The sequence below is a fragment of the Canis lupus genome, chromosome 37 (assembly GCF_048164855.1).
Source record: "Canis lupus baileyi chromosome 37, mCanLup2.hap1, whole genome shotgun sequence".
NCBI classification, from domain to species: Eukaryota; Metazoa; Chordata; class Mammalia; order Carnivora; family Canidae; genus Canis; species Canis lupus.
In genome coordinates, this window is record NC_132874.1 from 22411345 (window position 1) to 22433819 (window position 22475).

The window sequence follows — 22475 nt, forward strand, 5'->3', positions numbered from 1 at the left end:
GTGCTTGGGAACCAGGCCCAATTCTGTGGAGAGAGCAGCCTCCTGCAGTTGATCCAGTGAGTGTGTGAGTTGAGCCTTGAATCATTTGCTTGATAGATTTTTTTTTTCCTTTCCCTGGAAACAGGAAAAAGACTTTCCCCCTAAGCCTCAGGCAGTAGGGCTCATGCAGGAAGTCCCTTTCCTTTCCTTACGGAGAAAACAAAGATGCACACATGTTCCCAGAGAGCTGCAAACACAGCTCTGCTTTCAGCAGTGGCTGGGACCCTGCATCACCTTCCCCTCCCCTGGGCTGGGCCCAGTGTAAACCACCACATCTTGGGGTTCCTTCTTTCTTACACAGGCTGAGTTGTAAGTGGGAGACACAATCCACAAGACTTCACAGGGCCTGGGTGGGTCACACGCATACCTCTATGTAACACGAACCGACCCAGAAAGATGATGACTTGACTGATTCATAAGGATTCTTACCAGTAATACAGTCAGCATCTTAGGGCTTCAGGTCATCACCCCGACCGTCTGAAATGGCTTTTTTTTTAAGCCCGGAGATAGCCCAGGGGCAGACATCCAGAGCTTTCAGGGTAGGTCCCAGCACCCATGTGTCGTTCACCTTTGTAGCCTGGATGGGCTCCCTAAAATGCTTTCCCAAGCCCCTGGGCCTACCCAGGACCCCTCCAGTTGCTCAGCTGGCCAACCAGTGAAACATTCCCAGCCGCAGCGGAGGTGGATGCCTCGAACACCCACAGATGATCACTGACCGCATTTGTGACTCTCACTGCACCTTCAGCATCTCTTCTCGCAGAGATCCGAGGCCAGGAAAGAAGCCACCAATTGTTGTTTTTGGAAGTGGACAGCCTGGTTTTCAGTTTTCCCATTGAGTATTTGCTAAAATAGCCTCTTAGGAGTGTGTTATGAACTCTGCCATCGTAGCTGCAGTTCCTTGGGACATGGATGGCATCTTATGGAAAGTTCTGGGGGTCCCCTCCAGCCACCTGACTCCCAGCAGCCCCCCCAGCTTGTAGGAGTTTAAATCACCTCGTCTCTTCTCAATTTTCCCCACTCCCTTCCTCCCTTTATGAGTCTTTTTCTCTTAGGAGTAATTTCCAAACACCTCAGTTAAGTTTTCAGGGTGCTTTAGATTTTCTTCTTTTTCTTCTAAATAAACTTTTTAAAATCAAGGCTAATGTTCATACAGAAAACCACACATGCCCTGAGGGTTCAGCTCACAAAGTGAACCCATGAATGTAGTAGGCGCTCAGATGAGGAAACGGGATCTCAGCAGCCTCCCGGAAGGCCCTTCTGCCCCTTCCCGTCACTGCACTGCCACAAGGCTAACCCTCAGGTGACCTCGTTACTGGAAATTGACTTTGCTCAGTTTTCAGATTTACTTACATGGATCCATGCAGCAGGAGCCCTGTGGGATTCATCCCTGTGGCCGAGCGTGGAATTGCTGATGAGTATTCAAAGTTGTGGTTTTCTCCAAAAGAAACCCTCAAAGCATAACAAGTGCAAAGGAATTTTAAAACCAGCTTGGGTGGAGCTGGGGGATCTGAGGGTCTTTGACCTCATGAGCTGAGCTGAGCTGGAGGTGGAAGGTGAGGAGCCACCTGGCCTCTGCTCTGCCCTGAGACGTGCTCACAGGACAGTCCCAACTTCTCTCTTTCCATCCCTGATGCGATGATTGAAATGATGACAAGTTAAATGTCATTTGTTGTCTCGAGTTGACATATGGAGCTATGCGTACCTCTTTGAAAGTCTGCTCACCTAAGATTTGGATTCAGAATAAAGTGGATCGATTGAGAATCTAATTCCGAGAGACGTAGGGTCAGGACCAATCAACCAGTGAATTAATCAACAGGCATTTGTAGGCGCCTCTTTACTTTTCCTTCACTCACCTCTGCCCTCAGGTTCTGAACTAACACCTTCATTTTTCAAATATGCAAATGGAATTACCGTATCATAGAGATAAAGTGCGAACAATTATTTTATATAGCATCGATTTAAACACAACTTAGAAATTTAAAAATGCCCAAGGTGGAGAGTCTAACAGGAGACCTGCACATAAAACTGGGGCACCAGAGTCATGCTCTGGGTGAAAGTAAAGAGAAATGACTGCTGTGCAGAAAGGTCGGTGGGGAAACATGCCTGCCTCCATCTGGAGACATGGGGCAGAGAGAAAAATAAAACTTCCGTGAGGCTGTGTACCACAAAACAGTGCTCCGGTCACTCAGTGGATGGAGTCCACACTAGCAGGCATAGAATTCATTCTGAAGTAGCCTCTGCTTGGAGTGTCCCAGGTTCTGACAGAAGCAAATGCAGGTATTCCCTGGAAGCAATCAGACTTCCATCACAGTCACTGCAGTTGTAAGATGCCACCAGTTGTTAAGATGCTTCAAATTTCAGATCCGTAGAGTGTGAATCCACAACATTAGGTAATAACATGAATAACTCGAAGTTCTCGGATTTGTGGTAGAGATGGAAGAGGAAGCAGACACACTCTCTAGTACCTAATAGGCTCAGTAAATTGTAATCACCACTGAGTAGTGTTCAGTCCCTCTGTATTTATGAATAGCTAACCTGGAGACCACCTGCAAGTCTGGCCAGAGAGCAAAGTAAAAGTAGCAGCGGAGAAGCCGGGAGCGGCCAGGGACGGCTTCAGAGACAACAGAGGTCTGGAGACTGGCTGTGAAAGATTGAACAAGTAAAGGGAAGAGAATATTCCAAGCTGTAGAAATGGTATGAGAGGAGGTTTGGAGGTGGCTGTGAATGAGGCATACGAAGGAAAAGGGAAGAGATAAGGCGGCAGGAGATGAGTCCCGCGGTGCAGATGTGAGAGGGAGCGCACTGGGGCATCTAGAGCTGTGATGGGATTCAGCAAGTGTGCTGTAGGGAGTGCATTAGGCCAGTGTGCTGGCTGACTGGCTGCACTGGTCCACCCAGTGGACGAGGAGAGCCCCTTGGCCAATAGGGTGGCTGTAGGATGGAGAGGAAAAGGGTGCCTGAGAAGACAGGAGAAAGGTGAGCAGGATTTCAGTCTACTGATTTGATAAATGAAAGAGATGAGTACAAGGGAGGGGGTAACAATGAAGAGCCTTCCCTTCTCCCAGCATGGACCTGAGCCCAAGGGGGAGGCAAAAAGCACGTGGACCTTACAGAGGCTACTCTAGGACAACGCGCCTGGGGAGGATGTCGGGTCTGCTGTTCCTCTCTCCTGGCCTGCCTGAGTCCTTCTCTGCCTGAGGTCCTACTCTCTACTTCCCACCAACCCAAATGAATTAATTTATAACCTTCTTCATTTTCTCCAACTTCCCAGAGTCAGCCTAAACCTCACTCATCCAGAGCGCACCTTGGTTGAGCCTTTGACAAAAATGGCACAGGAGCCCCAAACAGAGGACTGGTTCCCTTATCTCCTTCCTTTCCCTTTCAGTCTTTCCCCTGCTTCTCTCTGCTCTGGGATGGTTTGTAGCAGTGGGAATTGGCAGGGACAGCCCCCAACCCCAGGCAAAAATGACTGAAAGCACAGGTCTCCCACCGATGAACCGGCACAAAGAACAGAATGTTTTGAATGCTTCTAGAACCTTCCAAATTCATCCTCACTATGCATACAAATAATCCACCCTGAGACAAACAATCCAATGGAAAGTAACATGAAGCTGAATGGAAGGAAGTTGGCAGGTCAATAATAATAATAATAATACAAAGACAGCCTCATGGTAATTGAAAAAATAAAGGTCTGATATTACCAAGTGTTGAAGAGAATAAGGCAGATGGAGCTTGTAAAACAGAAAGTGCACATTATACCAAAATTCAGGGAGGAATCGGCCACTTTCCACTAAAGGTGAAGATGGATATGTGGGGGGATCCAGTAATTCACCTACACTCAAGGAGTCCCAGGAAAGACTCTGTGCGGAATGTCTGTAGGAGCAACAAAGCGGCAACAGGCTAACCTCTCAGCAGGAGAGTGAATCAGCCAGACTCCAGTCAACACAGCGGTGGCAGTGGAGCAGGCGTCCACAGCAGGATGCTGAAAGGAAAACAGGCGGGAGATATCCTCGGTGGTCATTCGTGTACATGCAAAAACACTCAAAACAGCAGTAGATGCTTATGGAGACAAATACGATGCAAGGTCAGACCTGGGGGGGGAGCCTGCTGCCTTCTGCACAACGTGGCCTCAGCATGAGGCTGTGAGGGGGCCCATGTGATCCAGGGTGGGAGCTCTCCCCGGATCGGTCACCATTTACTCATTTAAAAAGAGAGATAAATATAAAAAATAGTGAAAGGGAATAAAGGGGAAAGGAGAAAAAATGAGTGGGAAATATCAGAAAGGGAGACAGAACGTGAGAGACTCCTAACTCTGGGAAGCGAACTAGGGGTGATGGGCAGGGGGTGGGGGTGAATGGGTGACAGGCACTTGACGGGACAGACACTTAGGGGGGCACTTGACAGGATGAGCACTGGGTGTTATTCTCTATATGTTGGCAAATTGAACACCAATAAAAAATAAATTTATAAAAAAATAAAAAATAAAAAGAGATAATAAATAAAAAATAAAAAGATATCTGCAGTCACATAGTAATCATGTATTTTTTTTTTTAATTTTAGGGCTGAGTATGTAGATGCCGGTTATTTTATTTTCTTTTTTTTAATGAATTTTTTTTTTAAGATTTTATTTATTTACTCATGAGACCCACAGAGAGAGAGGGAGAGAGAGAGAGGCAGAGACACAGGCAGAGGGAGAAGCAGGCTCCATGCAGGGAGCCCGATGCGGGACTCAATCCCTGGTCTCCAGGATCACACTCTGGGCCAAAGGCAGACACTAAACTGCTGAGCCACCCAGGGATCCCCATTATTTTCTATGTTTGAAAGATTTCATGATTTTTGAAGAAAGTGAAACAATAAATTATAGCAAAGCTTTCATAGGAATACGTTACAATGTTCGCAGTTTTTAGCACCAGCAGGAGAGCAGCACGATTCCTTTCTCCCCTTGATTTTCTGAGTTTTGTGACTGTAGCATATTTATAATTTAAAAAAGAATTAGAGATGGTTATTTTAATTTGTTTAAAAAGTGATTATATGGAAAAGATAAATGAGGAGAAATCTATGGCGTGGTTCTTGAGGCCTGTGGCTTTGTATCAATCTCTCAGCAAAGAGGGGCCCCTTTGTAAGATGCGATTAATAAAATCCAGCGGGGAGGGCATTAGTGGGTTCTCTATGAGAGGGCTCACGTCCTACAAAGAGCACAGTGTTGCTAATTCTGACACCAATATTTCCGCAGGAGTGAATCGATGGAATCTTCCTGAATGTGTTATTTATGGTACCAAATGAAAAAGATCTTGTTCCTCAGCCAGACTCCAGCCAGGAAAAGGCCAGACAGATTCGTATTCAGGTTCTTATTGCCCGAGTTAAAAGCAGTATCTTCATGGTCACCAAGGTGAATTCGGCACAAAGTTTGCTGAGTTAGCTCCTGGGCCTGCAGGAGAGGGCGCATCCAACCCACAGCTGCACCGATGGGCCCAGGCTAGCTGCTGGGGTCACCACCTGTCAATACAGTTCCTCAAACCCTGATTCCATGAATGCTGGGAAAACCGGCGTCCTTCTCATATTGGCAGGGAAGTGGGAAGTTTAAGATTCCGCGAGGTCACTTCTTTTTTTCTTCTTCTGGAATCCTCTTTCCCCAAATTATTGATCATCTTACTGTGTTGTTCCTCTTGAGCTTGCAGCGTTCCCACTGGGGGATTCCTCTCCCCTCAAGGTTTGAGGAAACGGGGTGTGTGTGGGGTGGGGAGGTCATACAGGTGACTCCTGCACCACAAAACCTTCCCCAAATGACCATAATTGCAGATAATTAAAATCCTTGTTATTGCAAGTCCCTGCCGCCTGTAACTTCTCACCGGTTCTTCCTTCAAGCCGAATACCGTGTAACTTTGTTTTTTACTCCTCTCTGTCTACCTTTTAACATTTTTTTCCCCCTCGTCTAGAGTCTCCTAGCCTTTCACTCTTGGGCTACTCTAAGGACATTTATTAAATGGGACACTTCTGTTCATGGAGTCCCGCTCCCTCTTGGCTTCACCCCAAGGGCTATTTATTTCACAACGAAGTGATGCCCCCGAGGGTATGTCGAAAAAGAACTCTCCATGCCAAGGGAAAGCCTGCCACAGAAGTTAAATGGTCGCCACCCTGTCCCACAGTGCCACCCCGGCCTCACCCCCCGATACGATCATCTGAGAACCGGAAAGTATTCAGGACAGCATTGGCTCACGTTGTGCCAAGTGTGAAATAAGTGATCAAAGCAGTGCGTTTTGCAGGTATTGGTGTGGCAGCGGGGAGAGAGCTGAGGCGCCACCTGGTCCCGCAGATCACTGGGATCGTGGAAGTGAGGGAAACCGAGGCAGAATGTTCAATGACAACATCTCTGAAACTGGCCTTTGCCTCCTCAGGCTGATTTCATGGGGGGGGGGGCGCTTCCCCTTGGCTAGAGGTGGGGAGCAGAGTAGTCAGCGCTTCTCGAAGGGAGTGGGGGTGGGTCTCCACGCTGCTCCCGTCGGATTGCCAAGGACAGAGGGAGGGCCGTGTTTTCCTGCCTGAAGATGGGCGTGAAAGAACATTCTAAACAGGAAAAGCCCTGAGTCCTGGCCCAGCGGGGCAGGGAGCTAATTTCTGAAGGCAGAGCGACGGTCAGAGCCACCTGCGCCATCGACGGCCTCCTGCACCAGACACGGTGGAGAACCCGCAAGAGAAGGAAGCCGAGGCCTCCCCGCAGCCTGAATGCCGCCTTCGGCCCTTCTGGAAGGCAACCTGCTGCCAGCACACGTTGCCCAGCGCGGTGCTCCGGCCACAGCAGCTACTCGGCCTGTCGAGTGGATGGAGAACAAGCAGACGTGGGACCTAAGGACTAAGTGATGACATGACCGATTGCAGCTCTGCCTCCAGATTCCTGGGGTCTCACCCGTGCCCGAGACGACAGTTGGCTCCCGGGGTGAACCCAGAGGCATGATGTGGCTGCATCTGAGACGCCCCGCTGCCTGCGAGAGCCCTGATCTGAGCTGAGGCCATCTCGGGGAGTCCGGGTGAGGGGGGCTGTGGCTTGGCTGCGGGAGGAGGGGGACGTGTGCACCCTCATGGCGCCAACGGGGGGGCAGGGCTGCGGCCTCCTTGCTCTGGCTTTTTGGGTTCTTGTTTTGTTTTGTTTCTCTCTGTGCATTTGTGTCATTATGATGAGGAACTAGTTTTTCTTCAATCTCCTTTCCATTTGTAGATTCGGGACGACCCTGGGGTGGCCGTAGCCAGGGCCTGGTGGGGGTCACGGGACCACTTCAGGGACACTTCAGGGACAACAGGGCTTCTCATCTTTGAAGTACTTTCTTGACAGCTGTTAAAAGGGCCCTGATGCTCGGAAGGGGTGTTGTAAGAAAGGAAACAAATGGGGCGGGGGAGAGAAAGTACCGGCAGGTCCTCAGAATTTGATCCTCCCAATGGCCCCCAAACCTATACAGAAATGGATCCTTGGACGGCAGCCTCCCCTCCAGATGGCAGCAGTGGCTGTGACCCTTCCCACTTGGGCTGGACGCCACTCCAAGCACTAATCACCCAGCACGTGAAAGTGTAGTGAGTGCTTGAGGAGAGGACATTTATTCAAGCACACGGAATATTTTTTTCTTTTTTAAAGATGTATTTATTATTTGAGAGGTGGGGTGAAGGAGCAGAGGGAGCGGGAGAGAGAATCTCAAGCAGACTCCCCGCTGAGCGTGGAGCCCAGACACGGGGCTGGATGTCACGACCCTGAGGTCATGACCTGAGCCAAAACCGAGAGTCAGACGCTTGGCTGACTGGGGTACCCACGCACGCCAAGGACACAGGATTTCTGAGAACTCTCCAGTGGTGCATTTCCACTGCCTGCTCTTCTTCTGTGGCTGCAACTTTAGATCTTATGTACATCCTTTCTGCATACGACAAGGTGAAGCACCTGTGGGACTTGAAAGACTTAACCATTTGGCACCGGGCACACGATTTTACAGCGAAGGGCCCTTCCCAGCAGGTCTGACGCTGGCACAACTGTTATGGGACAAGTGCTTCCTATTGTCCACCGACTGGCTCCCGTGAGTTCTCTGTATCCACTTCAGGTCTGCTGACCCCCGAAGCAGACCGCGGAGCCGGGGAAGAGCTATTGCTGCCTCCCGCGGGAAGGTGTGTGCTCCAGTATCCCAGCCGAACGAATCACTTTCTAGCCGATCGGCAATGAAACGTGACCTAAAACAAGCCTGCTCTCGGAATGATCTAGATAGAAAGGGGGAGTAGGGCAGGGAAGATGGCCCAAGTGGTCAGGAGAGCTTCTTGTGACCTGCTTATGATGACAAGGGTGCATGTCACCCCCGAGCGACAGAGACGGGCGCTGCGTGGTATTGCATAAAACCTCTGATTGCCGGGATGCGGGCGAGCGGGTGACTGTCACCACTCACGTGCAAGCATACCTGCGGTGTCTCGCCTACAAACTGGGTGGTAAGATACTTGTGGTCAAAGATCACTTCTTACACATCTTTCATCCTTAACAGCGCGTCACACTGAAACTTGCTTATTTTGTGGACACTTACTGCACCTACACCAGCAGGAGCCGGTGACTCGCCGACCCAGGAAACAGAGCCCAGACAGGTTGACTAGTCTTACCGTCACCCCTGGTACAGGTTTGCACTAAGTAAAATATCTGCTGAGTGCAACATATCCACTAATTATCCTAGAGATAAAAAAAAAATTTTTAGGAGAGAAACTTGATTATGAAAAATTTCATAAAATTTTCATAAATATTGAGAAGAAAAATAGTAGAGTGTACTAGACCTCCATGTATCCGATAGCTTAACCGTGATCAACTCATGCCCAGTCTTTTTTCATCTAGACACTCCCTCTGGTTATTTTGAAGCAAACCTCATATATCACATTATTTTGTCTGTAAATATTTCAGCAGGGCTCTCTAAAATAGTAAAACTCTTTAAAAAAAAACCATACTATCATTACCCTACCTAAAGTAATTAACAACAATTACATAATATCATCAAAGACGCATTGATTTTGCTGCCTCGTACGTTTTTTTTATATAGTTTGTTCAAATCAGGATCCAAAGAAGTTCAAATCGTTCCAATTAGTTGATGTGCCTCTTACATCTTTTCTAATCTGTACTTGCTCCTTTTCTTTCCTTGCCCCTTTTGGAATACATTTGTTGAAGAAATCAAATTATTTCTCCTGTAGGATCTGGATTTTGCTAATTGCATGCATGAGGTACCTTTTAGGATGTGTCTCTGTCCTCAGGCTTTCCGGTAGTTAGATCTTGGGTTCTTTGGTGTTTTGTTTGTTTTCTGTTTTGTTTGGGTTTTTTTTTTTGGGGGGGGGGGTGGGATCCAGGATACTTCACAGGTGGTTATCGTGGGAACCACAGAATGCCTGGTTATTCATGCTTACTTAGATTGTGTCATTAAAGATTGCAAAATGGTGATTTTCTAATTTTTAAATCATCTCTTCATTTTGTTTGCTGGAATGCTTCTACGAGAGAAAGTTTTCTTTATCAATACAGAAAAGGTCAGATAAAGCCTTCATGCTTTCCTCCTATTTACCAGTTTTTAAAATATTAAGTTGGTCTCCTAGTACAGGGGCAACCAGCAAACTGGTGTCATTGTTGTTGTTTCTGAGTGTCAGAACAGGCAGGTTTGAACACGGAATGTGTGTCAGTCCATTACTGCTTTTGTTCTTACCGATGCCCAAAGGGCCACAGCGTCCGCAAGGGGCAGCCTTAGAGACATCGTCTCAGGGATGCCTTCCGTTTCTAGAGCGATGGAAGTTCCGTGCAGCTGTGTAGATGTCATCCATATCGTGGGGACGTAGCTGTGGTTCGTTAATTCTCACCGCTGTATAATTTGCCATTATGTGAATATACCATGATTTATGTGACCAGTTAATGTCCAAATGGTTTCTACTTTTTCGCTGTTATAAATAACACTGCTCTGAACATCTTCTCTCCTAAAGCACATGAGCAGGAGCCCCTAGAGCAGAGCCACTTCGCTTTTTCACATCAAGGCACACGCGGAAAGTGATAGTCTGCATCACACATGTGGGTAAATTTTTTTTTTTTTTTTACATGTGGGTAAATTGAGGTGATATTGGGTTATCTATAGGGGCTTGGTGAAAAAAATTCATTACACTTTTCACGTATTTTCTAATTACAATTCTCTCTTCTTCTGAATCTTTCCTCTTCTTGGCCTGTCTTCACTAATAACATTTCGATTCCAAGGATTTCTTTTTTTCTTCTCTTATTTTATTTTTATTTTAAAGATTTTATTTATTTATTCATAGAGACGCAGAGAGAGAGAGAGAGAGAGAGAGAGAGGCAGAGACACAGGCAGAGGGAGAAGCAGGCTCCATGCAGGGAGCCCGATGCAGAACTCGATCCCGGGTCTCCAGGATCATACCTCAGGTTGCAGGTGGCGCTAAACCACTGCACTACAGGGGCTGTCCTCTTCTCTATTTTATTTTAAATTTTTAAATTAAAATTCAATTCAATTAGCATATACTGTATTATTAATTTCAGAGGTAGAGCTTAGTGATTTATCAGTTGCATATAACACCCAGCGCTCATCACATCACATGCCCTCCTTAATGCCCGTGACCCAATTACCCCGTACCCCCACCCACCTCCCCTCCAGCAGCCCTGTTTGTTTCCTAGAGTTATGAGTCTCTTATGGTTTGTCTCTCTCTCTCTCTCTCCGTTTCTGTTTTATTTTTCCTTCCCTTCCCCTACGTTCATCTGTTTTGTTTCTTAGATTCCACATAGGAGTAACATCATGTGATATTTGTCTTTCCCTGACTGACTTATACCACTTAGCTTAATATCCTCTAGCTGCATCCACATCATTGCCAATGGCAAGATTTTATTATTTCTGATGGCTGAGTAATATTCCATTGTATACATACCCCATCTTCTTTACGCATTCATCTATGAATGGACATCTGGGCTCTTTCCATATTTTGGCTATTGTTCAACTCCCAGAATTTCTGGTCACAGGTAGGATGTTAGGTACAAATCATTCTAAGCCAGTGTTTCTTAAAATGTAGTCTGTGAGCATCAAGTAACACTACATGACACAGTCACTAGCTCGCAGGGATAGATGTAGAGCTCCTTTGTGCCAGATGTAAGCTAAGTGGCATCAGTCTCAAGGATGAACAAAATGCCACAGTGGTGTGAGTTCACTCAGTGAACAGGACAGTGGAGAGAGGCTGGTTTATCATATGACACATGCTTCTATAGCAGCTTATTCATGTTGAGAGTCACTGTTGGCTTCTGCAAAATAGCGTCTTTTGCCTGGCACCTTAAATTAACGTTGACAATTAATTTCATCGGTTTTGTACATTTGTACTGAATTTATAAATTGGCTTTAGTTTTGTAGCTATAGGACCATATGGAGAATATTATCATGAAGATAACAAAGCCCACATTCATTTAATAATTTTTTTTTTCATTTAGAAGAGGTTGATCGTTACTCAAAGTGACCATAGTGGTCTACCCAATAGCCATTACCTCTTACTTTCTGCTCCCTAACAGAACCTTAAGTTTGTTCAGTGTCCTACCCTCCCATGCAGCCACGTGTTTAGGGAGGACTGGCACTTTCACCACCCCAAGGTCCTAATGGGTGTGAGGCAATCACGGACCTCGTGTACCCTGCCAGTGACTGGTTTAAACATGAGTGTGGAATGACGCAAGTTTATCCAGTAAGACCCAAGGGATAATTCGGTGGTGGGGGGGGGCTTCAAGAATGATCTCTCTTAGCAAGAGACAAAAGGAAGAAGAAAGCCCTTTTCCTCTTTCTGTGAGTCGTGACCAGAAGTGTCACTTGAAAGTGCTGCAAGCATCCGGTGAGCACTTGGGGACAGTCAGTCCCAGGTGGAAGCCAGCATGCCCAGGTGGAGGGGCAGGAAGAAGACGACGACCCAAGTCTTGGCGACCCTCTTCTGCTACTGTATCATGAGCCCTGTCTCCTGACTTCTTGTTTTAAGAGATGATGTTTTCCGTGCTGCTGATCCCTTGAGTGTGGGTTGCTGTTACCTGCACCTGGAAGTGTCCCAACCGGCACAGGGGCCTGAGGGCATCAGGAGAGGATGAGCTCCTGGGCCTTGGTACCACATCCTGGGGTCAATGGCTTTGCTGGCTCTCCATCCTCACTGGGCTGTGAATGTGGGCAGGCCTATGATCGAAGTGCCTGGCATAGGCCTGGCATAGGCCTGGCAGCCAATGCACGTTCAACAAACAGTGGTGTGATGAGGGAGTGAGTCCTGGTTACAGGAGAAGGGACCTAACTGTGGGCCACCTAGGGTGTGGGCGCCTGAGGCCACCGCCACGTCCTCTTGAGCAGCAGAAGAGATGCTGAGTGTCTGAGTTTCCTTGCACTGCATAGTCCGAAGAAGCTGCAGCGAGGCATAAGTTACTAAACACTGTGAGGCAGCTGAGGAGAGGCCCAGCGCGGAATGGCAAGTAGTCGGCACAATGAAGGGCAAATTAGAACGATTAATAAGAATGCAATCAGAAACTCTGCGGGAATAATGGGGAATAATAGATCATAAATGAAGTCTGGGATTGGCTCTATGGGTATATTTCCAGCCCAGCAGGCAGCATGCTATATTCACGCTTCACATCAATAATAGCCGGAGAAAATAGATGTGATTTTACAAAACAATGAACCTAACTAAGCAGGCATATTTAGTTCTCTTCCAGAAGGAAGGAGGAAGCCACAGCTGACTCAAATAATTTGACACACTCCGTTTCCAGCTGAAGATTTTAGAACGAGGCGAAAACGAGTTTTTATCATTTTTCATGTTAACTGGGTAAAATTGGCTTTTATTCCCACAGTTGGGTGAGACTCGTAATAGAAGATGTTACGGCTCCAACTAAAGGTGTACAATTAGGTATTATAAGTACTGCTTAATAAGTTTCGAAAAGTAGTAAGCAGGCAATTGCTATTATAATTTTCTTTTTAGATAAAATATGTACAGAGAATGTGTGAAAGCCGTAATTATAGGCCTATATAGCCTTTGCAACTATACATAAAACTCTAGTGGGTCACGGAGATAAAATAATCAGAGCCTTGGCCTTTAAACGGGCTATGGAACCAAGCATCCCGAGAAGGAAAATCAAGCACTTCGTCTTCAAAATAACTAAGTTTTTAATTTAAAAAATAAGTGATGTAAGCAAGTTTGTACAAGAAGCGTTGACAAGAGGTGCAGACAAGACTTTGGCAGGAACCTGGCTGAGCTGGGCCGGGGAGGGGGTTGGGGGGACGTGAGACCTCGTTTGTCCCCTTGCTCTGGGGGGAGCAGGGTCCTCATGGTCACCTTAGCGCAGCCAGCTGAGGACCTGGCGTAGAATGTCACAGGTTCCACCGTCGGTGAGAGTTTGGGGCCCTGGAAACTTGATGTTGAAAAATCATACCCTGGAAACACTGATTTTGAGAGCTGCCCGGAGGTTGGAAAAACTTACTTGACTCTGGTGAGGAGAGAGCATCGTGACTCAGAGCCCAGGGTCTGGAGCCAAGCCTGGGCCCGGGCTTGGCTCTGCCAGCGGCCAGCTGTGTGCCTTCAGACAAGGGGCTCAGACTCTCTGTGCTCTGGCCTCCCCGGGCCGTGAGACCATCTGAGCGCACAGTTTAGGAGGCGCCTGGGGGGCTCCGCTGCTGAAGCGTCTGCCTTCAGCTCAAGTCCTGATCTCAGGGTCCTGGGCCCTGCGTCGGGCTCCCTGCTCAGGGGGGAGCCTGCTTCTCCCTCTCCCTCTGCCTGCACCCCCCCACCCCTGCATGTGTGTGCTCTCTCTCCCTCTTTCTCTCTGTCAAATAAATAAATAAAATCTTAAAAAAAAAAAAAAAAAAGTGGAGTTAGGAAGCAGGTTCTGGAAGGTAGTGCAGATTTCAGCAGGCCCGGGAGCCAGTCGGCCTCAGCCTGGCCTTGCACCCCCAGGGGCCCCTGTGGAATGAAGGAGCCAGAGGGGCTTGTGTGCTGAGCAGCTGCTCGCCCCCACCCAGCCGGCCACGGGTCAAAGACACCTTCTTTCAGCAAAGCTGTCTCTTTTCCTTTCCTTTCCTTTCCTTTTCTCTTTTTTTTCTTTTGTTTTTCCTTTAGTTGCCTAGTAAACACTTCTGCTGGAAAATTCCAACTTTGCCTTGGATGAGCTAAGAGGAAACGCCACGTGTCCACACCCAGGGCAGCCTCGCCAGGGAGGGCGGAAGGCCCCAGCGGACAGGCTTGTCAACGTGGCCAGGGCTGTAGCTCCAGCTGGCACTCCGAGGAGGCTGCGGGGGGGCAGCACGGTGGGGGCGACACGGGGCGCCGACAGCGGCCACGGCCTCTCTTCTCTCCCCAGCTCTTTTGTACCCACTGCTTGCTTGCTTTTTTTTTTTTTTAATTTTTTATTTCCCACTGCTTTCTGTACACACTCATAGCACCTGTCACGTAGATACATGTCTCAGAGCCACAGCCCGGTCCTACTCATTTGAGTGTCTTCGGTGCCCAAGGCCAATGGTGTTACACTGAAGGGGGGCAGGGGCTGCATGAGCAACAGAACTGTCACTCCCTTCCTTCCAACTGGACACCCCAACACACTGAGGACAGAGGCGTCTGTGGGAAGCCAGAGGTGTCACAAGGGAATCTTCCTGGAGGGCAAATCAGTACACAGCGTCGGGTAGGCCTTAGCCGGGGAGATTAGAATTATTAACTTTTTTTTAAAAAGATCGTATTTATTTACTCATGAGAGACACAGAGAGAGAATGGCAGAGACACAGGCAGAGGGAGAAGCAGGCTCCCTACAGGGAGCCCGATGTGGGACTCGATCTCAGGACCCCCAGGATCATGACCTGAGCCAAAGGGAGATGCTCAACCACTGAGCCATCCAGGTGCCCCTAGAGTTATTGGCTTTTAAAATTACTCTGATTTGGAAAAAGTTGAAAGAATGTTGTCCAATACCTGTTCCTAATGCGCTCGAGTCAGAAGATGGTGAGGATGGGGGGAGTCTGGCAGATGCTTCCCCCGGGAAGAGAGGTTGGGGGCGCACAAGGCCCCAGCACCCGGGGTCTCTCCACAAGATGGCGCCCATCTCTTTCCTTAGCTCCAGTATCAATGGGAAACTTGTGTTTGAACTGCTGGGCCCGGGTGGGAAGAGGACCTGCGTTTCCTGTATCTGGTTTCCTGCACCATCTTATCACCTGTCCTATAACGTATCCTACATTCACATGTTTTATTTCCCAGGGAACCCGGGACATCGCACGGGTACCCGCGTGTGATTCTGAAGTGGAGCGGGAGGCCCTCCGAAGTGTGCCCGCCGCACGCGGAGCCTGAACCCGTGGCTAGGTCCAGCACAGGTGTTTGCAGGTGATGACCCGGGTGAGTGGGGAGAGCAACCAGCTTTATTGGATACTGCGGGCTTCGGGGTGAGACACTCATTCTCTGTGGTGCTGCCAAGAGGCCCTCTCACAGGGCCTGGTCTCTGGAAACACGCCTGTTTTTTCTGCTCAAGAGTGTCCATGGATACGAGAAAGATCCCTGGTCCCTGAACTTCATGGGAGGAATTTCTAAAAACAAAGACCTGAGTAACCCAACATGGGCAGTGAGGAGAATCCTTTTACCATCTCTTAAACCCTATTACCCGCCCCCTTGGCTATGAGGGGTGCACCAGTAAAATTGTTTCGTTATCAGAGATAATGTACTTTGTCCAATTGCTTCCCCTCATACAATTTTTCAACCGTCCGTCCCTGAAAGAATGGAGTCCAGGCATTTCATAGAAAAGGGAGACAAATTCGGAAGATGCTGCTCTGGCCTCGATAGATCTCCAGAGTCTTTGGGCCAACCCTGGTTTCCACCGGGGTTCAGAAACTGTGGACCGTCCTTCCTTCGGCCACACAGCAGGGCACAGGGGTGCTGGGGGCGGATGCCGTACTTGGCAGAGCCACCTGATTCCATGTGAAGGCCACAGGGAAAATAATTGCCAATTTGAGAACATTCGAAGCAGCGCGCACGTAGGCAATTTTCCCACGTGTCACCAACTAATGATAAGAGTCTGTCAAGCTTGGGCACCGTCTTAGAGTAAACGTGCCCTCACGCCTCGCTCAGTCCGCGGGCGACCCACCAAGTGGCCCGCGGAAGGACGGCTGGGCCCGCTTTGGACAAGAGGAAACGAAGATTCAGGAATGCCACGTGAGTTGTGCGAGGTCACACAACAGGTGAGTCTCAGCTTTGGAATCAGGGCCTGCATTGCCCGAGGCCTGGCTCCCTCTGTGCTTTAACTGGCTCTGCCGTTTCTAGGCCCAGGCCCTGTCCCGGATATGAGGACACAACAGCAAACCACATCCACAAAAATCTCTGCTTTTGTTTGCATTCTAGGGGGGACCGTGAACGCACAGACAAGTGATGCCAGCAGAGGTCCTATAAAATGGGGAGAAGGGCTTTGGGGAAAACGAAAGCAGGGCAATGAGGCCCATAGAGGTGGTTCTAAATGGGGGGCTCGGGGGGCATTGGAACAGAGGTCCGAAAGTGGGAGGCGGTGGGTCATGCCAAGCCCTGGAGGTCATGCCCCCTCCAAGCAGAGGGAGGAAGGGCCATGGAGGCCGCCTTGGAGGTGGCCTGGCATGTCCGGGGGCAGCCCGGAGGGGAGGGTGAGTGATGAAGTCAGACGGCCACGGAGACCAGTAGAGCCATGGGCAAGTGACGTGTTTCTCATGTGTCCCCAGGGTCACTCTGCAAGTTTCCCCATAAATTTCCAATAAAATCCAAGCAAACAGTGACACAGGAAAAGAGTATTACATTTGCTATTATCGTGTGTCCCCGAAGGAGATAGAGCATCGAGCACTGTTTGCTGGGCGTTGGCTCTGAGCAGGTGCCTGGCAAGGGGCTTGCTTTAGCCACATCATTTCGTTCTTATCCTCGCAAACAGCTTCCTCACATAATTGTATTTGAGCCATTTTAACACCGAGGCTCAGAGAGGTTACCCAACTGGCTCAATTTCACAAATTAACCAGTGACATTCCTCCAGCCTCAACTGCACCCCCTTTTCCTCTCTTGTGAGCGTGTGCTCCCATCAGTGGCTGAAATGATTTTTTCGGGGGAAGAAAATGTGATCCTTGCCAAAGCGCTTCATAAGAAATACTCTTATAATACAAATTGGTGAATTTTTTATTTTTAGTTAAAAAAAAAGTTTATAAAAAAACATTTATTTATTTTAGAGGGGGGAGGGGCAGAGGGAAAGGGAGAGAGAGACTCTCAAGCAGACTCCCCACTGAGTGTAGAACCCGACTGACGGGGGGGGGGGGGCTCGATCTCATGACCCTGAGATCATGACCTGAGCCAAAACCAAGAGTAGGATGCTTAACCAACTGAGCCGCCCAGGTGCCCCAAAATTGGTGAATATTTTAAATGTTGTTCAGCACAACGGCATTTGCACATGTCATTCAATCTGAAAATCTTATTTTTAAACAATGCATCTAGTAATATTGAATGACATTTAAAAGGGGTCTCTGATTAACCCTTGGTTCTATTAACAAAAACTAAATAACATTTAAACACTATTTATAATCATGTGATTTCCTTAATTGTCTGATTAACAAACAAATCTTCCCAAACGCTTACGTAACTATTCCTAGAAAGATAACAAACCAAATCTAGACACAGGATGAATTTTACATCCTCTGGAAATGTCAACATAAAGATCATAACCCAAGTCAACGGTGTAACTGCACATTTTAAGTTAGAATTACAAGCTGGACCTGCCGCTCTAGCGCACGGGTTCCTCTTGAACCCAACACGGAAGGAAAATAGCGAGGAGCCACCGATTCTTTTCCTGACGTCGATATATCCAACCCAGGTTCTTCGATTTACCTTCCTCATGTTCACACTCAATTCTGCATCTTCTCAGTATTAAGTCATGTGTCCATGAAGGAAACAATTACGTCACTGCAGGTGAATTTGGGATTGGATTCTTCAGTGGATTCGGGGGGATGCCTCCCCAGCCGGCTTGTGTTTCCGCAGATGCAGGAGTGTGAGGGAGACCCCGTGAGCCGGGGGTCAAGATGCCCAGGATGAGTCTTGTCGAGGCCACGCAGAGCTTGGTCCATCCTCGCAGCTTGTTGGGTGCACAGCTTGGCCCCTGCACCCTCTTACGTGTTCCCCACTACTCCCGCCCGGTCTCCGTGCTGCACGACTGCACTGGGCCGTGCTGTTTCTGGCTCACTTCTCTTCTGAACTCGTTTCAATATCCTACAGATTTGCTGCAACCATAACCTAACAGTTATTTAAATGATGCTGGATCAGATTCCCCGCCTGCGCGAGGCTGCCTCCGTCTGCCCCTCCGCACGGTGTTGAAGTCGGGCCAGCGCAGAGACATGGGCTGGGGTGGGGGACGAAGGGGGAAGCGAATCAGAACGATCTGGAGAGAAGCAGGGGGAGAAGTCCTAGAGACTGGACATGGGGGGCAGGGGACGAGGACCAGTGGAGCCACATGCCCCCCCGGGCCAGGGCAGTGATGCGCAGGACTTGGGGTGAGCCCCCCTGGCACCCTGCCTCGGCCCTTCCGAGAGCAGGCCTGAGGCCACAGCTGGGAACTCGGGTCCAGGGGGTGGGTGCGGGGGGCCGGGGAGGAGCCTGGGCGCTCCTGACATGACAACAGGGAGGGGGAGCACGTTCTCTTTCTCTAAAGATTTTATTTACTTATTCCTGAGAGACCCAGAGAGAGAGAGGAGCAGAGACGCAGGCAGCGGGAGAGGCAGAGACACAGGCCCATGTGGGACTCGATCTCGGGACCCCGGGGTCGTGACCTGAGTGGAAGGGGGACGCAGGTGCCCCGGGGCACTTTTTGAAACAGGGTGCAGGGGAGGCAGGAGGGGGCTGAGGGGCAAGATGGGGCTCCAAGCTCGACCGTGCAGGGAGGCCAGGCAGCGTGAGAGCCGCACAGCCCGCCGTGTGCAAGAGCCCTGGGTCGCGGGCGCCCTCAGGACACCCGGGAGGGAGTCGGCACAGGGCGTCTGCCCCTCTGGAAGGGCTGCCCGGGGAAGGATTGGCCGAGGTGCCTCCTCCATATGCAGGAGGCGGGAGGAGCTGCACAGGAGCCTTGGGAACCGCCCTGTGATGGTCTGCTCTCCGCAGCCGCCCTGCACCCCGAGGCGCGGGGAACGCGAGCCGGTGAGCGGAGCCCGTGTGCTTTCTGGGCATGAAGACTCTTCATTCTGCATTTGTCTCACTACCAAAACCAGGCCCTTGATCCACGACAGCCTTCCCGCCGAGGGTGTCTTCCCAGGGGTGCAGGCCCCCGGCTCCCCAGCCCCCCAGCCCTGCAGCTGCTTGCTCGCTGGGCCCACACTGGGCCCGGGCCAGACGCTGTCCCTGGACGTGGCCTATCCCAGAAGCAGAAGCCAAGGGCACCCTCAGCCCCGGGCTGTGTGGACAGGGGAGTCGTCATCCACGCAGGAAATTATAGTCTCTACACACGTGGGTCTGGAATGTGAGCAACAAGTTATCTGGTTCTGGAAACACTTCATCATAGCTTGAGATGACGACCCTGTGCAGTTAGGCTTTCTCTCCGCCCGGGCACCAGGACGCGCCGGAGGTGGGGACAGGGCGCTCTGGGGTTGCCGCTGGCACAACTCCAAAGCCACAGCAGGAATGAGGCAGCCGCCGGGCAGCATCTTGTCTGGAAGTAATCAAGCCCCGTGCACGAAACTGTGGGAGTCTACAGGGTACAAAGCACAACATCTGCACCTAAGTGCCGGGGACGAAGTTCCCCTGTGGCTTGGACACAGGTGGGACTGAAACTCCGGGTGGGAAAAGAAAGCAAGTTTTTAACCCGTGACCCACTGCTTCGGTTAGAGACCTTAGACTCGGGGCACCTGGGTGGCTCAGCGGTGGAGCGGCTGCCTTTGGCCCAGGGCATGACCCTGGGGTCCTGGGATCGAGTCCCGCATCGGGCTCCCTGCATGGGGCCTGCTTCTTCCTCTGCCTGTGTCTCTGCCTCTCTCTCTCTATGTTTGTCTCTCATGAATAAATAAATAAAATCTTTAAAAATAAATAAAGTGTTCCTCTAAGAAAAAAAAAAGGAAACCTTAGACTCAAAGCCATGTTTGTTACCCTATTAAATATTGACAGATTTATGGGTTGGGGAAGCTTCAAAAAACAAACAAACAAACAAAAAACAAACACTGAAGAATTATCTTTTGTTGTGCAGTTTAAGACCATGATTCTCATGATGTTAAAAGCATTCTAGAATATTCTAGTATGTTGCTTTGGTCTCTGCAGAGAGCATGTGATTAAAAAGAAGTTGACTTTGCAGATCCCATTCGTTAGCTGGGAATTTGAGACACAAAAGAGGCACGAGTTTCCTCATTTGGTCTGGACTCGATTCCTTTTCCAAATCAAAGAAAACGTGCCATACTGCTGACGTGGTGAGCAGCTTTGATTGTAGAACATGCCGTGTTCCAGGGCGTGGGCAGCATGGGGCGAGGCCGCTTGGCCTGCTCCCGTCATCTGACCCCCTCTTCCTCTTTCTTCTGCCCAGCAGAGGGACCAGAGTTTGCAGTCCCAGCGCTGGGCACGAGGACACCAAGCTTCCAAAGAACAAGCCCAGAAGCATCTTTAATTTGAGTCGCACACAAAACTAGGCTCTTGTGACGTTGCGAGCCTTAGAAGTGAGATGGGCACATTTTTAGTTTTACCTGGTTTTCCTCCTGCGGTCACTGCGTTTGAGAACGCAGATGCCTAAGAAGCTGGGGGTGCGGGTGGCGGTGGTGGTGGTGGTGGCGGTGGTCTGGGGGACGGGGGAAGAGGGAGTGGGGAGTTAGTGTTTAATGGGCACAAGTTCAGTTCTGCAAGATAAGAAAAGTTCTGGAGATGGATACGGTGATGATAGCATAACCGTGCGGCTGTCCTTGATGCCGCTAGGCTATCGGCCCACTTAGAAATGGTGAAAACAATAAATTTCATGTGTATTTTACTACAATCAAAAATAAGTTAAGAAAAAAAGCTAGGGGGAAAGTCTACTCAGGTAATCAGAATTCTAAGATGGCCCACATGATGCCTCCCCCCGCCCCCTCCCTTGCACATGTTCTGTATGATCTTCTATCGAGCGTGGGCAGGACTTGTGAATATGATGGTGATCCACTCCTGTCATTAAGTTGCTTATATGGTAAAGATAAAGGGATTTTTCAGATGTAGTCAAGGCCCCTACTCAGTTGACTTTGAGTTCATTAGAAGGAAGATGGTCTTGGGTGGGCCCTGCCTAACCAGTTGAGCCCTTAAAGGAGGACAGCCTGAAAAGAGAGAGTGGAAACAGCAGGTCTCTTTGCACCCCCCACCCCCACCATGTTGCTGAGGGAGCCACATGGCAGGGAACAAGGGTGGCCTCTGGGCTTCACTCATAATCACAAGGACCTGGATCCTACCAGGGAGCTTGGGAGGGGACGCTGGGTCTCAGTGAGATCAAAGCCCTGGCCAACACCTGAAGTTCAGCCCGGGGAGTCCCCGCAGGGGACCCTGTTAACCTTGTAGTTGGTCCCCTGACCCACGGGAACCGCGAGTTAATATGTGTGTGTCCTCGTAAGGGCCTAGGTTTTTGGTTAATCTGGTGGCAGCAGAAGACAAATACAAGCTCGTGGTCACCAGGCATCTGCCGTGGTGCACTCTCCGCGTCTGGCCTTCTACTGGAATCCCCCTGCGCGGGGGGCTGGGATTCTGGAAAGGCCAAAGGTGAGAGGCAAGCACTGTGCTGGAGACAAGGTGCCGATGACCTTGTTTAATTTTGATTAAACAGATCTAAAGCTGAGGGGATCCAGAGGAAGAGCCCCAGGGAAATCAGAGCTTGCGTTCTAGGAAATGCCTTCGCCTCTCAAGTGAGACCAAGGCCTGGGCCTGGGTAATAAGTCTACCCTCATAAATCACACTGCCTCTCCCGCGTGTGGGTCCACAGGGACAGATCTTGTCTCGTGTGTGGTCAGGCATGCAACTTAATTGTGTGTATACGTAAAGAGGCTCGCCGGGGACAAGGGGGAGAGCCGAGCTGTGAGTGCTTGGAGCTGGGAGAGGTCGGAATGGAAGGTGCCAACAGGAGTAAGAGGACAGGAGTGACGTCCGTGACCCCAGGCAAGTCACCTACAGCGTGAGAGGATCGATCGGAGCATGTGCTGCGCCAGCACTTGCATCCTCGGGACTTGTCATCCATCCAGCCTCGAGGTGCTCACAGATGCCTGTGACTCATCAAGCATGTTCCGGGCCAGCAGCCAGGAGGGGGATGCCGGACAGACAGCCCTGGAAGTCAAGGCCCACCTCACCCGACGGCGCTCGTCCAGAGCAAGCGAACCGGCATCACCCAGCTCATCGGCGTCCCCGCTTCCAGCGCGGGCAGTGGGGCTGGGATGGGCGCAGCTGGGCCGCCGCCTCCTGGGCACACGGCGTGCTCCGCTCCTGCCCCGGCGCAGCCCCCA

At 49.9% G+C, this 22475-nt stretch overlaps 2 long non-coding RNA genes across 4 annotated transcripts in view; one reads left to right on the forward strand and one right to left on the reverse strand.

The window, feature by feature from the left end:
- LOC140626463 (uncharacterized) overlaps window positions 1-3532 on the reverse strand; it is a 51024-nt gene extending 47492 nt beyond the window's left edge. Inside the window, exon 1 of the long non-coding RNA XR_012025634.1 lies at window positions 1390-3532. This is a non-coding gene — a long non-coding RNA (uncharacterized lncRNA). The remainder of the gene's footprint in view (window positions 1-1389) is intronic.
- LOC140626462 (uncharacterized) overlaps window positions 1-18614 on the forward strand; it is a 159655-nt gene extending 141041 nt beyond the window's left edge. The window contains exon 5 of one of the 3 annotated variants that reach the window (XR_012025632.1): window positions 15265-18614. This is a non-coding gene — a long non-coding RNA (uncharacterized lncRNA). The remainder of the gene's footprint in view (window positions 1-15264) is intronic. The other 2 variants (XR_012025633.1, XR_012025631.1) reach the window with 2 other exon arrangements.
- The last annotated feature ends 3861 nt before the right edge of the window (window positions 18615-22475 follow it).